A 15,033-nucleotide genomic window follows, 5' to 3' on the forward strand; every position below is an offset into this window, starting at 1 on the left:
TTTTGAAGACTGTTTTCCGAAGAAGCTTCTTTATAATAAGACATCTTTTGAATTATATTATGCATGTCCCTGTCGATCGTCATTGTAGTTTACCAACAATTCATTTTAACACTTGGGACTTTGCTATACAGAAGTCTAGATACTAGAACTTATAGCCAAAAATAATTTCCCCCTAACTCAAAATTGGATATATAACTACTAACGACTAGCACGTACATCCTAAAAGTTGCATATCAGTGAAAAAGCTACAGAAGAAAAAGGAAAGAAAAGGGGCTTGATGAATTGCTGATTGTACTTCGAATTGTAAACTTGTAATAAACTATGAATCAAATGGATTTCTGGGATTACAAAGGCTTTAGCAAGTTGCCACATGACTTTGTAGCCACAGAGAGGAGGCCAGACATGTTGATCCAACTTTCTTTTGTCCTCATTAAACACTTTGATGAACATTACTTTCATAGTGGCTAAATATCTGACTTCTTGCACACTTGGGATGTCCAAAGGGTCGACAAACAATTAGGAAAATATCAACTGCCTTTCTTTTCCGACTAATTTATTCTTGATTGCTTGGTTTGCAGAAAACAAAAATCATGTTCGGCTGATCCATATCTTCCCAATTTGATGAAACTTAACTTGAAAGCTTCTAATTTTGGAGTCTAGCGGCAAAAAATGCCAAAGCTAATTAGATGGAATTTTTTTGATGACACTAATTAGATGGAATTGCATTTAGAAGTGAATTACAATTCTGATCAGGTTCTTTATGGAGGACACTTTTTAATTGTTATTCGTGCCCCTTTATTATTTGGACTTACATATCTTCGTTATAGTTTAAAACATGGTCACCCAAATTTAAGGGTAATGAAGCCTCATGAACCCCGAATCAAGCTCAAAAGCAATTAACAAACTCCTCATTTTGTTTGTACTAGTACTTTTACATAGGATTTCTTGCACAAATAGGGGACATGGGCCTATTCACCCTAACTTTATTTGTACTGTCTTCCATTAATCTAGAGTGAATTTGTAATTTGATTCCTGTGTCCTCAAAACTCTTTTTAAAGAGAAAAATTGGTTCGATAGATATATAAATCATTTCATGATTTAAGAGAGAACTTGAGTACGCCAATTTTACTTTATACGTTCAATTCATAAACTTCTATATCACACTCTTAATTAGAGTAGTTCATTTTACTTTATGTGCGTTTTTCTTTTTTAATTCACCATTAGTGTAAGCTGGATAGAGTACTGATCAACTACTCTACCGGTGAAATCACAAGGCTGGTATTCTCTTTCTTTGTTTGTTAAGGAAAAGATGATACCTTCGAGAAATCCAATTCAAAAATCCCACTCAAACACAAACATACAGTCATTTAAGAGAAAGTGAGTAGAAATTCTAGCCAAAGAGGGAATACAAGAAACGAACAATAAGGTCGTCTTCCAACGTGCGAAAGACAAATTGAAACAATTAGTAATGGAGATGCAAACTGCCAATCATTGCCAGAAGCACTATCAATAATGAACAATATATGAGTCTCATGCTTTGCTTCTTTCTCTACCGTGCGGTGCGGGCTTTGTTTTAGCTAGCCTTTCCCTGTCGCAATAGGCAGCTCGCATACATAAATGCTTTTTAATTTCAAATTAATAAGGTTTCCAGAACTTTCACAGAATATGATAATGACAGTAAAGTGAATCTCAATGGTACGCGTAATCTTGTTTCTTTCTCATGAATGTTTATCCCAAAATCTGATGATTACTAAAGGCCAGTTTGGTAAAATCTTCTTCTCTTCTTCTTGGAAAATATAAAGAGAAATATATGAAAGAAAAGAGGAAGATGAAAATTAAGAAGATGCGGAAGGAGAGAAAGGGGAACGAAATTAAGAAATATGAAAACAAAAACTTTAATATGAAAACTGATCTCATGAAGAGTTCAGAACGATCTAGAGTTAGTATTGGATTTTAAGTTTTATTTTACATACATGATAATATATAGGGTGTAGTTCATCCTACAAATATTTGAATTATTGAAAAACTATATTACCCAAGTGCAAAATGACTAATAGGTACACTAATTTTCTAAAATCTAAATTTGTAAAAAAAACTAAATACATAACCAAATACTATTTAATTTCTTATTGGATAACATTAATCTTCTTCTTCTAGCTCCACCCAAATTTGAATTTATTACTTTTTTTTTGTCCTTTTGTTCTTTCAAGGTTAATTTGTTATTCAATTCACAAAACCATTAGTGTTAACTTCATCAAAATCTTTGCAATATTCTTTATGAACAATGAAAGTAAAAAATTAAAACACGAAAAAAAACAAATCTTTTCTTCATTGCTCATAGTTGTTAACTTACTAATTTTTTGATATAGATTGAAATAGACGAACATTGAAACTGAAAGAAAAAAAAAATGGAAATAAATCAGATTATGATAATAAAAACTTTTAATATATTTTAGTTTTGTTATTGGTATAAATTAAATGAGAGATTTTCGTTAAAAAAAATTATTTTTTAATTAGATATGTCATATAAGGATATTTTTGGAAAGAGAAATGGGTTAGATAAGTAAATTTAATAATTGAAATTAAAATGTAGGGTGTAATGAGCAAGTAGGGTGAACAAAGTAAATGATAGGGTGACAATAGCCGCACCCTAATATATATTAGCAAGTTGTGTTTGTATCGCATCATAGCCAATTCTAACTCAAAATCTCAAATCAATAATTAATTGTGTCAAATAACTTAATGAGACCAATTTATAATCCTGTCGTGTTCAAGTTAATTTAGTTAGTCATAATTACACCAGTTTATTAAACATGATAATGGGATTGTATCATATTATATTACCAAAAATTATAGACCAATTAAGTAACTAACCTTAAATAATTAAAACAAAAAAACTGAAGACTCAAAACCTGAACCTCCTGCAAGGCATAACAAAATCTTACCACTGCCCAATGGCAGCTTGTCATTTTGGATGACTAAAAGTTATTTATATGTAAAAAATCTAGTGGGTTCCGTGTCCCAATGTGGCTCCGCCACTGACCTCACTCGTTCATTCCTCCTATACTACCCTTAGAAAAATGAAAACTAAAAACCAAAGAAGATGAAGACTCTAAAGCGTAAGAGCAACTCCAACAGATTCCCCATATTTTGATTTTTCTCTACTTTAGGGAAAAATAAGTCTTTTTTGCTCTAACAGATTCCCTATAACTATCCCTATTTTAGGGAAAGTGAGGAAAAAGAAAACCAAATTCCCTATATTTACAGCAAACTCTAAAATTTTAAGGAAGAATATGAAGATTTTAGAGATTGTTGTAAAATAGGGAATCTGTTGGAGTTGGAGAAGAAAAAGAGGCTAAAGCTTTAAATTTTGCTTCCCTATAATACATAAATTATAGGGAAGCTGTTGGAGTTGCTCTAAGCAATTTTTGCTCGGAATTGATGAATTGGAAGATTGACCATTAAGAGTGAGATGCCTAAAATTTGATATAATCAAAACGTTAAAAGCGTCGAGACTAATCATACACCTGGCCTTCTTAGTGAGTTGATGTGCTGGATCATGATCAATTATTCAAACAATCTCACCTTTTGTTTTGTCATGAGTTCGAAATGCATTAGCCATAAAGATAATGAGAACACTCGACAAGATAGAGAAACCAAGTATAGATGATTTGAACAGACCTTTCCATGAGAGTGACTTCATTGCCGACTCCACCTACCTCTTCTCCCCCAACCCACAAAAGTTCAAAATCTACTCAATACACCCATCAATACTTCAAAAAATTCCGAAACCTAGAACCCTTTTTCCTTCTTGTTATCTACCATTGTAATCATCAATTGTAGCCGTCATGCTTTAGATTCTACGAAGAATAAAGTTGTGATTGGAAACTGTATATTTGAAGGGAGGAGGCCCTAGTTCTAGACATGGGGCGAATAGTGCTACATTATTCTTGAACGAGTAATGTTAGCAATTTTTTACTACCAAAAAAAAGAAATTGTTAGCAATCTTTTCTTCTCGTTTTATTCTTTTACGCATCTTACAATATGGTCTTCTAGTCAGAACAGTAGCATCCCTCTTCTAGTGATTGATTGGCACTGGGGCGATACTAAGTACTAAATGAATATTGAAGCTAATGCAAGGGAAAACTCACTAAAAAGCACATAATCTGATGAAAACAAGTTAATCCGATTACATAATGAACATCTCCTCAGAAAGGAAAAAAAAAAAAAAAAAAACATAATGAACATACAATTCTTTGATTCAGTATGAGGGCAGTCAGCTAGGCCCTATTCTTTCCATTCTAAAAGGCCGAGAAGTTGGAACCCTTTTTTTCTTCTAAGGTCCAATAAGGAACCCATTGAAATACGTAATGAACTTCTTCACAAAGATACATCAAACACGAATAATAACTTAAACTTAAACTGTCCCAAGTGGCAGATTTTTTTTTTTTTTTCCTTTGGACTTTGAACTTTGAAGGATGTTCTTTGTTGCTGGAGTTAGTTAGTTACTGCTTGTTTAATTTAGTTAGTTAACCTAAGGGTCTTGTTTTTCTTTCAGCAACTCCTTCCCAGCGAGGACATTAAAGCTTGAGTATCGATTACGGAAGAGTACGCAGAGTTCAGAATGCCAAGACCATTTAGGCTGTGATTTTGAATAACACAGCAGTCGGTCCTAATGGTAGCAGCCACAACATCAAAGTCGAAGAGATCTTGGACCTGGCTTGGTTCCCGAGTCTATGATTTTTAAGTGTTAGCTACGAAGTAGATTACGTTTCTTGAACAAAGTACTTGCCAGGGTCATTCCTACAATCCTACCACATTACGTCATTGTAAACCTGAAAGAATTTCAACGACAAGCACCCAAGTCTTTACCAGAAGATTAAAGTAAACTAACAATGTTCTCTCAGACGCACAGCAACAATCAATCAGAGAGGGAATAATCTCAGCTTAGCCACAAGACTCTGCGTACGTAGTGATAGCCGCCTTGATGGCTTGCTGCTTGGTCTTGAGATTGTCGGTCTAAATCTGCATGTTGCAATGGTCTTGTTGAATTAATTCAATCTCTAATTCTCTATTGAAACTTCAACAAGATCTACTAGAAAGCTAGGAGTTGGATGTGAAGGATATGTCCATACTGGGGCGGATCCAGGATTGAAACCTTGGACGGGCTTGGATTTCTTAAATAAAAAAAAAAAATTATATATAGTAGGGCGGATCCAGAAAAAAGCACATTGGAAAGCAGTAGACTCAAGCTTTTGCCATTCACTTAATCCCTTTGTGTTCCACAGTTCCAGTTCGTAGTTCCAATTCATAGAATCATAGTGCTATTTACAATTAAACAAACAAACAGAAAGAAGCCTCCTGTTTGAAGTACAAAGACACAAAGTTGATTAGCACAGCTGCACAACAATTGCTGCCTTATACAGTTATACTTTAATTAAACCCAGTACCCACTTGAATGACTTGATAAGTATTGAAATCAAATAATCAATTAAACATTTAAACAATTAAACCCACAACAAATCAACAATTGCACAGCAGAAATAACTCAAAGAAGACCCACCGGCCACAGATGGACCTTGATAAGTTTTGAAAACAATCAATTAATCAAACCCACTTACCCACATCACATTTAACCCACATCAATTAAACAATAAATTGCAGATTTGCAAAACAAGGAGAAGAAGACAATGCCCAGACCAAGAGAAATATATAATTTGACCGCAACCTTCATTGAGTTCATTCTTCAATCCACCAAATCTTCAATCCAATACAACCTACAAACATGAATTTCACATCAATCCTTAACCCTATAAATTGCCCCAAATTGGATGATTCAATTAAACAAAATCTTACATTGAATTCATTGCCCCAAATTGAAGAGGGAGAGTAAGAGATCTACATGTTGATGTCTTGATCTTTGAGAGAAGTGGAGAAGCCGAGAATAGCAGAGCTGCAGGAGTTTAGAGTAGGGCTGGGATTTGGAACCGTAAAACCGAAGGAACCGCACCGAAAGTCTTGGTTCGGTTCGGTTCGGTTCGGTTCTACGACATATGTATACACATTTTTTTCGGTTCGGTCCCTGGAGACATATTCTCAGTTCGGTTCCGGTCCTTGTTTTTAAAACCTCCTTGGAACCGAAATACAGACGTCAGTGTATAAGTGGACATTAGTGGTGAGCTTATTTCTGTAAAATAGACCCTTTCTCATGTGATCAGGCACACACTTAGCCTTCCAAATACGATAAGAGCCTTCCATCTTATCTCATAATCTCCTATCCATTCGATCAAAACCCTAAAATGTTATCTCTTCGACTCTTCCCTCAAACTCTCACTCTTTCAGTCTCCATCCTAGAAAGTAGAAACAGAAACTCCGAATTACAGAAACACACAGAGCGTTAATACCTCAGGCTTGGATTGTTGAGCACTTGAGCAGGGTCTGGTATCCGATAGGTTTCGCTGATCCAATAAAACTCTGGATAAGGATCGGCCGCACCAAACAATCACGGCGTGTCTCCAGCCTCCCATGTGCCGCGTAGTCCTGTTGCTCGTCCTCGTCTCGATTGGGAGAAGAGAAGAGCGTGCAAATCCTACAAATCAAGTAATAGAAGATCAAAACCCAGACGAGCGAGACGACCTCCCTCAAAGTCTCACTCTCTCAGTCTCCTTCGATTTGTGTAAGCTTTCATTTTTCTCATTCTACTCTCATCGCTATGCAATTTCCTCTTTGTTTATAATAGATCCGTGAAATCTGACTACTTTTTCCTCTTCGTTTGAATCCTGTCCTGCAGTGAGTGACTGAGTGTAGTTCAGCGACTTCAACCTGCGATTTTGTCACACCCCGAATTCTGAATTTAAGTAATTCATATTCGAAGCATGAACCTCAAATACCCTGTTTATAATCTCAGAATTTTTTTCTCAAAATCAACTGCACATTACACCTCTCGATAATTACATAAACCAAATCCTCAAGCTACTTATTACAGTACACTCTCACCAAAACAAATTATAAAGCTCAAGAGAGCACAATTCTCCTCACAAAACAAATGCTATAAATCTAATACTAATACTCTAAACCGCACGATCACTGCCCTGATTCTCCTGACCTGTAGGATTACCCGCTACACATTTTGAATAGTGTACCGGGAGTTGCAACAACACAAAACCCGGTAAGCTTTTGACAGCCCGTATGAGTAAACAAGAAAGAACTGTTGATTTATTCAATTATATTTACTATAACTCAAGTAAACAATCAACACACTCACAATGTAACTCCAAAAATCACAGAAACATATAAGTATATTCTCGATGCTTTCTTTTAAAACTCCACATTTGACTGATCACAACCAACAAATATTGCAACATTAATATGTGAAATAACATTAAAGCAAAGCATGCTTGATTCTCTTTTCACTAACACCTTCACATATTAACAATATATCACAGATAGATATTTGATCAGGATAATATAAGCACACTTCTCTTTTTAGTGAATTTTCGGATTAACTGGTAACAAATCACAAATCCACGTACTAGGGTATGTCTACTATACCCAAAATACGAGTAAGCCAGGTTGACTGGTAACAAATCACAAATCCATGTACTAGGGTATGTCTACTATACCCAAAGCACGGGTAAGCCGTAGCATACAGAGGACAAATCCAAAGTATGTATACTCAAGGAGAACACCTCTTTCCTAAGAGTATAATAGTGCACTATCTATAGGGACTAGGGCCCAGGCTTAACGTCTCATAACACCAAAACACATTTACCAGTAATTCATTTAAGCACGGGGTTGTAGAAATCACTCGGCTTCACAATTGTACTTCTCAGACATAATCAAATTCACAAAATACAATCTTTATGATTTATAGATCGTATATATGTATATGTACACCCACATAAAGAGACATATTATTTCAAGATAAATCTTTATTTCTTAAAATAATTTCCACATAATCACAAGTGGGCATATAAAATAGCTTTCACACCACATGATCAACATTTCATTATTCAACAATTAAAATGCGAGATTAATAGCTTGAATAATATCCAATCCATTCTCAATCATTTCATCACACCAATCACACATCAACCAATATATATATTCCACGTAAATATATATATATATGTAATCATCCGCTCAGGGATGACCATTAATACCAACTATAGTTCAAGCATAAAAACCGTGAAATTCATTTGTACAATAAAATCATTTTACTTACCTATGGACCGTAGTTGATCAAATCCATATGACTTAAAACAAATATTTATTCCACAAATATTTTCACACAATTGCGATAAAAATAAAGTAATTAAATTTATTCGGTTCGTAATATGAACCACGTGAGGTTTACTCACCTCTAATCCAGCTGCGTCTTCTAAAAAGCCAAATATATCAATCCGAATCGTCCACCAAATCAATCCATCGATCACCTAATCCAATAATGATCTTAACTTAGCCAACAACTCATAAACGTACTTAAACGATGATCCAACGGTCGGATTGAAATTAAACGATGATCCAACGGTCGGATCGAAATTATATGATGATCCAACGGTCGGATCCTCACGGATCGCCCTTAGGATCATCCTCCAATATTATCACGAAGATCCAACGGTCCAATCTTCCTGAATTGCCCTTACTAATATCTCCATAATTTTATATGAAAATCCGACGGTCAGATTCTCACGAATCGCCTTCCGAATTACTGTTTTACAATTATACGAAGATCCAACGGTCGGATCTTTGCCCGTGACCTCACAAAGTCATCGGTACAGTCATACGATCAACATATCTAAATTTGAAGCAAAACCAATGGTCTGATCTTCGCAGATCGTAAACCGAAGATAAAACGTAAAAACCATAAATAGTAACGTAAAAACGTAAATCCACTATTTATCAACTTTTTCTAACATGACCATGTTATATATCAAAACGCTCGTATGGATGCATAGATCATCGCCTAGATAATGAAAACTCGAAATATGGTCTGACGCGCCGCCACAAGCGGTGGTCAGTGGGCGGTCAACGCGGCGGTCAACTCCGGGTCAACCACCTCCGATGGCAAAGCGACCAACTACAAACTTGTTCAAAATGAAAGGGTGATCGACTTCCATACCTGGAGCTAAGTCTGGTTTGGCCTAGATCGTCCTAGATCAAGCTTGGAAGTTGGATTAATCCTGTGCGTCCGATCAGATTTCAGATTAAATCAGGGACGTCGAAAAAGTCAAACCTTGATCTAGTGTTCTACACTCAAAATCGTGATGAAAGACTTACATGGGGATGATCAGGGGGAGGAGGAGATCACGAAAATGGGGAGGATCGGCCCGTGCAACGCCGGCACGGCCAAGATCCGATCGGGTCAAAAGCTAGGCTCGGGGGGGCTTCGATCCAGGTCTGGGGGCAGCGGCGGAGCAAGGCGGTGGCACCAGGCCACTGTGCGGCTCACGGCGAAGCCATGGATGGCCGGGTCGTGGCCGGAGGACGCCGGAGGAGAGAGATGGATCCGGGTCGGGTCAAGCGGTTCGGCCGCGTGGGAGAGGAGAGAGAACGGAGAATCCGGGGGACCAATTTGCAATTTTGACAAACTTTCGTCCTTCCGAAATAATTCGGATTCTTCACCTATTTATAGGAAAATCCCAATTTTCAAATATTCATAACTTATTCATACGAACTCCGAATATTACGTTCCACATATGCACGAGATCGTATCGATGAGCTCTACAACTTTCATGAAGGAAGTTTTCCCAAATTCCGTATGTATCAAAAGTCAATTTCCACGAGCCCCTAAATAACGTTCGATTTCGAAAATAAAATCGTTCGAACTAATTCCACAACTTTTCCAAGCTTCGTACTCGCTCCTACTATCGTGGAATCATTTCTAAAAATCCATGGAATTTAATTTGGATTTTTCGGGGTATTACAGATTTCTTCCCGTGAGCACTTCGATTGAAACTGGTAAGCTCCAAAATCCATGAATATTGTTGATCGATCAATCTGCATGTTTTAGTATTCCATTTCTGCATTCAGAACTGCTTGGATTATTGTTAAATAATAAACTGTTGTTCATTCAGAGTGTTTTACTTTCCTTTACTATTGCATCCTTGCTTGCGTTGGCCTGAGGTAATAATCGAATATGCAATACTTCTGCTTGAAGCCTTGAATTGAATTCATTTGAAAAATCTGGACTTTGGAATTAAAGGAGGAATCTTTTTACTTTTACTTTTCTGTTGTGGGTTTCTTCAAATCTCTTGAATTTGTATTGGACTCAGTTTATTCTCTGTGTGTGTGTGGTGCTAGTGTAGCTTCATCTTTGCTTTCATAGTTTCATTTATTAGGACTGGTATGCATAAGGCTGCTGTTTCGAATTATTGGATACTCATGCAATTATTGGATCAAATTATCTTTTGTTGAACACAAACTTATTTATAAGCTATTTTTATTATCTCACCTGATCGATTAATCTGCAGGGAAACTATGTATTGAGGTTACTACTGCATCCAAAATTGCACAGGTTAGTACCATAGCACATTTTTGGCAAAGCGAAACTTCTGGTTTTGGTTGTTTTGAGATGGAAGCAATTTCAATTTACGCCGTTTCAATGTAACACTCCTTATTTTCAATTATTCCCTTCTCTGATAAAGATATCACTTTGGCATTTTCGTTTCTTAATCTTTATCATTCTTTTCCAGAATCCTCCGGATTGGCAGGAAATCTTGACCTACTTTCGTGGATCTGAGTCGCAAAATTATTTTACCCGTATTTTGGAAGACAATTTGAAGGTACCTTTTGACTTAATAAGACTTTGTCTATTTCAATTCGAGCGGCAGACCCCAACTTCATTGGTTCTGCCATTTTTTTTTAACTGTTAACATAGTTCATACTTTTAACAACCCGGCCTTTGAATTTTTCTTACAGATTGCTTCTTGCTTATTGCCTTGGAGTTGGAGATCTAATTCCATGTCCGAAGCATCTGCTAGCTCCTCTGACCCATCCGCTTCCATTTGCTGGACCCTATAGAAAAACCTGCTGAAAATGATGATTGGAAGATTTTGGATTGGTGGAAGCTGAATGCAATCATTGGCTAGAGATATATTAGCCATACAAGTGTCTACAGTTGCAAGTGAGTCAAGTTTCAGCACTGGGAAAAGGGTAATAGATCCATACAGAAGCTCTTTAAACCCAAAAACAGTTGAAAAACTAATATGTCTTCAAAATTGGTTGAAGGCTGATGCCATTATGGGGTTGTAGTACATTCCAACTATAGAGGAAATGGAGTCATATGAACAGATTGAAGCTGGTATGTGTTTTTTATGTTTTTAGTTTACTCTTTTTGAATATGGTACAAGAAATTAGTTTTAAAATCTATGTGATTTACTGTTTTGAGTTTTGATATTGTGCAGACCATGAAAAAAAGGATAGAGAGAATGATAAGAAGGGCAAGAACACTATTGCTGCTGCATCTGCATCTGCATCTGCACCAAGTGGCAGAGCAACCAAGAGTTCTGAGGCTTCGGCTTCAGCCCCTACAACCAAGAAGAAAAAGCAGAAAAAATGATTCAATTCACTCAATAATCAAGGCTGCATAAAGGTCTGAACATTTTTGCTTCATTTTAATTTTGAAGTTCTCTTTTTAAAAAAAAAATTATCCTAATACCATTAATTGCATATTTGTAATTTTCTATGTAGATTTAGTATTGACGGAAGGCTGGAAGCATTGTTGGCTTGTTGCATATTGTTGGCTTGTTGCATTGAGGAAGAGGAAGCTTTGCTGGAAATATGTTTGCAGTTGTGCACTTTGATGAAATATTCATGGACTATTTCAATTTTAGGTTATTTGTTTCAGTTTGAGACTTTGAATTGCTCAGTTTCAGACTTTCAGTATTTTAGTTTGCTACAAATTGATGCAGCTGCATTGTTCAAATTGGACAGTTTATTGTTTATTTTTATTTGCTGCATGTGAGACTTTGAGTTTGCAGTTTATGCATGTGAAACTTTGAGTTTGTAGTTGTATTGCTGGAAATGTGTATTATTGCAGACTTTGAGTTTGTAGTTGTATTGCTGGGAATGTGTATTATTGCAGTTCTGCAGTTTGCAGACTTTGAGTTTGTAGTTGTATTGCTGGAAAGTGCTTGAGTGTTTGTGTTTGACAGTTTGAGAGTTTTGATTGTTTGATAGTTTAATGTTTTCATCACTTTCATGCTTTGACAGTTTGGAAGTTTGCAGGAAATTGCTAATTTGCTATGTTGATGTTGATTGTTGAATATGTAGATTGTAGATACTGTTTTGAGTTTGAATGAGTGAATAGATTGTGGTATATTGAATCATTTGAATGTATGTATGGAAATCAGGAAAACTGGAAACTAGAAACGGCTGAAAAGTGAAAAGCAGTGTTTCTATATGGAAAAACTGAGGAACTGAGTTTGGAACCGATCTGAGTTTGGAACCGAAAAACCGAGATGGAACCGAACTGAGATTGGAACCGAAAAACTGAGGAACCGACCCGAGCATGGTCAGTTCGGTTCTATATCGGTTCTTGATACAAAAAACAGCAAACCCGAACCGATAATCAGTTGTCGGTTCCAGTTTCGGGTTCAGTCCTTGAAATTGCAGAACCAACCCGAGTCCAGCCCTAGTTTAGAGGAGGAGGAGGACTGGAGGAGAGACGAACTGGAGAATCGATTGTAACGGCGTAGTCGAACTGTCGAAGTCGATTGAACTATTGAACTGGAGTCGGGACTCGGGAGTGGGTTTAGGAATTAGGAATGGGCTTCAGTTGGACAATACTCAATTAAAAAAAAAAAAAAGGTATACATCTATTTTTTTTTAGGCCCAAAAATCTCGGACGGGCTTGAGCCCGCCCCAGTTACTATGTAGATCCGCCCCTGTCAACCCATACAAAGGTTGGTTGAACAAAAATTAGATGAGCAAGCGTTATAACAAAAAAAAAAGCGTTTAAATTATTATTTTTTAAATTGTAGTTTACAAATTTTTCATATGAGCTTCATGAAATTGTGTTAAAAATCTTGTCTTTATCGAGGGACTAATAAGTAAATCATCATCTAGTTAAAGAGACCTCTTAAACTCTTTTCAGTTTCCTCAACTAATGAAGCAATCACTACAAAAAATAATTGCAATGGCCACCCCAGTTAGCGTCGGCGCAAAAATGCCGTCGCCATTGGTCATAGATTTGCTACGGGAAACAAGGCGTCGCAAAAAAAAAAAAAGTTTGCGACGGCAAAAGAGAGCCGTAGCATAAAAATGCTTCAATTGCAACGGCATTAAAAATGCCGTAGCAAGATTTTTCCTAATTCTTGCTTCACTGCAGGTGCCGTAGCCTTTATTTACTTTTCAACTTATTTTCCAGATATGTTGAAAAGCAAACTTAACCTAGCTCCAAGGCGCCAAGAGACGAAAATTAGGCGCGTCTATCTTTTAGTTCCCGATGAACTAAACACAAACTCCCTGAGATTTGAAACCTAAACGCAAACTCTCTTCTTCTTCCTTAAACATTCAACGCCTTCTATTCTCTTCTTTTCTTTCTGGGCTTAATCAAATTCCAAGGTAAATCCCATCTCTTTGTTTCCAATATTTTCATTCTATTCGATCCCTCTGTTCGATCCATCTCATACTCCATCTTCCCCTCTCCTAAACCCTAAAACTTGTCTGCATCCGAAGAACCTCATATGCCATAGTCAGTACTGACCTTCTCTTTCGATCTCTCAAGTTGGGTGCAATTCGCTCTCTCAGTATCTTCTCTCTTCCATCAGTGGTTCAATTCGGTGGGTTCAATTCACTCTCTCAACTATCTTCTCTCTTCCATCAATGGGTTCAATTCAGTTAGTTTAAATTATGAAATGGAAGAGTATGATTTCTGTAGTCTGAGAGGAATTAACTATAGAAAATTTGTCTGAAATTACTTTTGATTTTGCTTATTTATGGAAGAATAGTTATGTTTTTTGGTTTTGGATATGTCAGATTGGGTGTTTCGTTGGTTTTTTTTTTCCGATTTTTTGGATTGGGTGATTAGTGGTTTTGAGTTTGGATGAAATTTTTTTTTCAGAGTTTCTCTACAGGCATAGTTGTATTGGTTTATCAAAGTTTGCATTTTTATTGATTTAGAGAGACGATAATGATAATCAACCCATCAGAAGTGAATGAAAGGATTACTGAGGAGTGTTCTGATATGGGTTTATATGAAGAATAATGGAAAACAAAGGGTTATAGTTTTGGAACTGTATTTGAGTTTAGAGTGAATTGCAACATGTGATTGAGATTCTAAATGGTTGGTTTGGTCTTTTTCTTATGAGTGAGTCAGTTTAGGCTTTTGCTGAAATTTCGTATACTTGTGTTGTGCCATATTGGCTCAAGAGATACATGGGTTCCTTGTTTGTTCCATAGCCATCTTGGTAGTACCTGGTTGTTGACAGGAGTTCTTGTTCAGTGTCCGCTGGTGTTTGTGACTTTTTAAAAATTTGAAGAATATGTTGCTTCCATTAGTTTACTAAGGGACTAGGGATTCTAATATCATTCACTTGCTGTAGCCTTCAGGCAGTGGGCCATTGCTTCTGCAAAGCTTCCACATATGCATGTTTCAATTTTTTTTACACACATATATAATGCTCGGTTGATGTGTAAATATGCTTTGAAATTGCACTACATATCTACATTTATTGATGGAACCTTGGCATTTGGCAATATGAACTTTAATTATTTCATTTTTTTTTTCAGGATATAATTTATCAGTGGATCTGTGGGAAACAAGAAGGGGGATCTAGAGTTGCAACAGGCGATATACTCAACTACCTTCAGGTTTGTTGCTAAAAACTTGTCTTTAACAATAATGTGTCATAGTGAACTTAAATGTGCCTTGTTAGAGACAGTAGGCATCTATGGACGCCAAATTCTTGTTGTAGTTTTATGATGCATTTTTTTTTGTGTGAACTGTTAGAGAAAGTACTTTCTAACTAAGGTACTGCTATTTGATTGCAGCATATTAAAAATTAACCTTCAGATCACGTTTCTTCTTCA

At 36.4% G+C, this 15,033-nt stretch overlaps 1 long non-coding RNA gene across 1 annotated transcript; it reads left to right on the plus strand.

Moving 5' to 3' along the window:
• The first annotated feature begins 11,119 nt into the window (after positions 1 to 11,119).
• On the plus strand, positions 11,120 to 11,744 carry LOC133742397 (uncharacterized). The gene is made up of 3 exons (XR_009862551.1): positions 11,120 to 11,302; positions 11,406 to 11,593; positions 11,692 to 11,744. It is a non-coding gene; the product is annotated as an uncharacterized LOC133742397 (long non-coding RNA).
• The last annotated feature ends 3,289 nt before the right edge of the window (positions 11,745 to 15,033 follow it).

The sequence above is a fragment of the Rosa rugosa genome, chromosome 4 (genome assembly GCF_958449725.1).
Source record: "Rosa rugosa chromosome 4, drRosRugo1.1, whole genome shotgun sequence".
In the NCBI taxonomy this organism is placed as follows: domain Eukaryota; kingdom Viridiplantae; phylum Streptophyta; class Magnoliopsida; order Rosales; family Rosaceae; genus Rosa; species Rosa rugosa.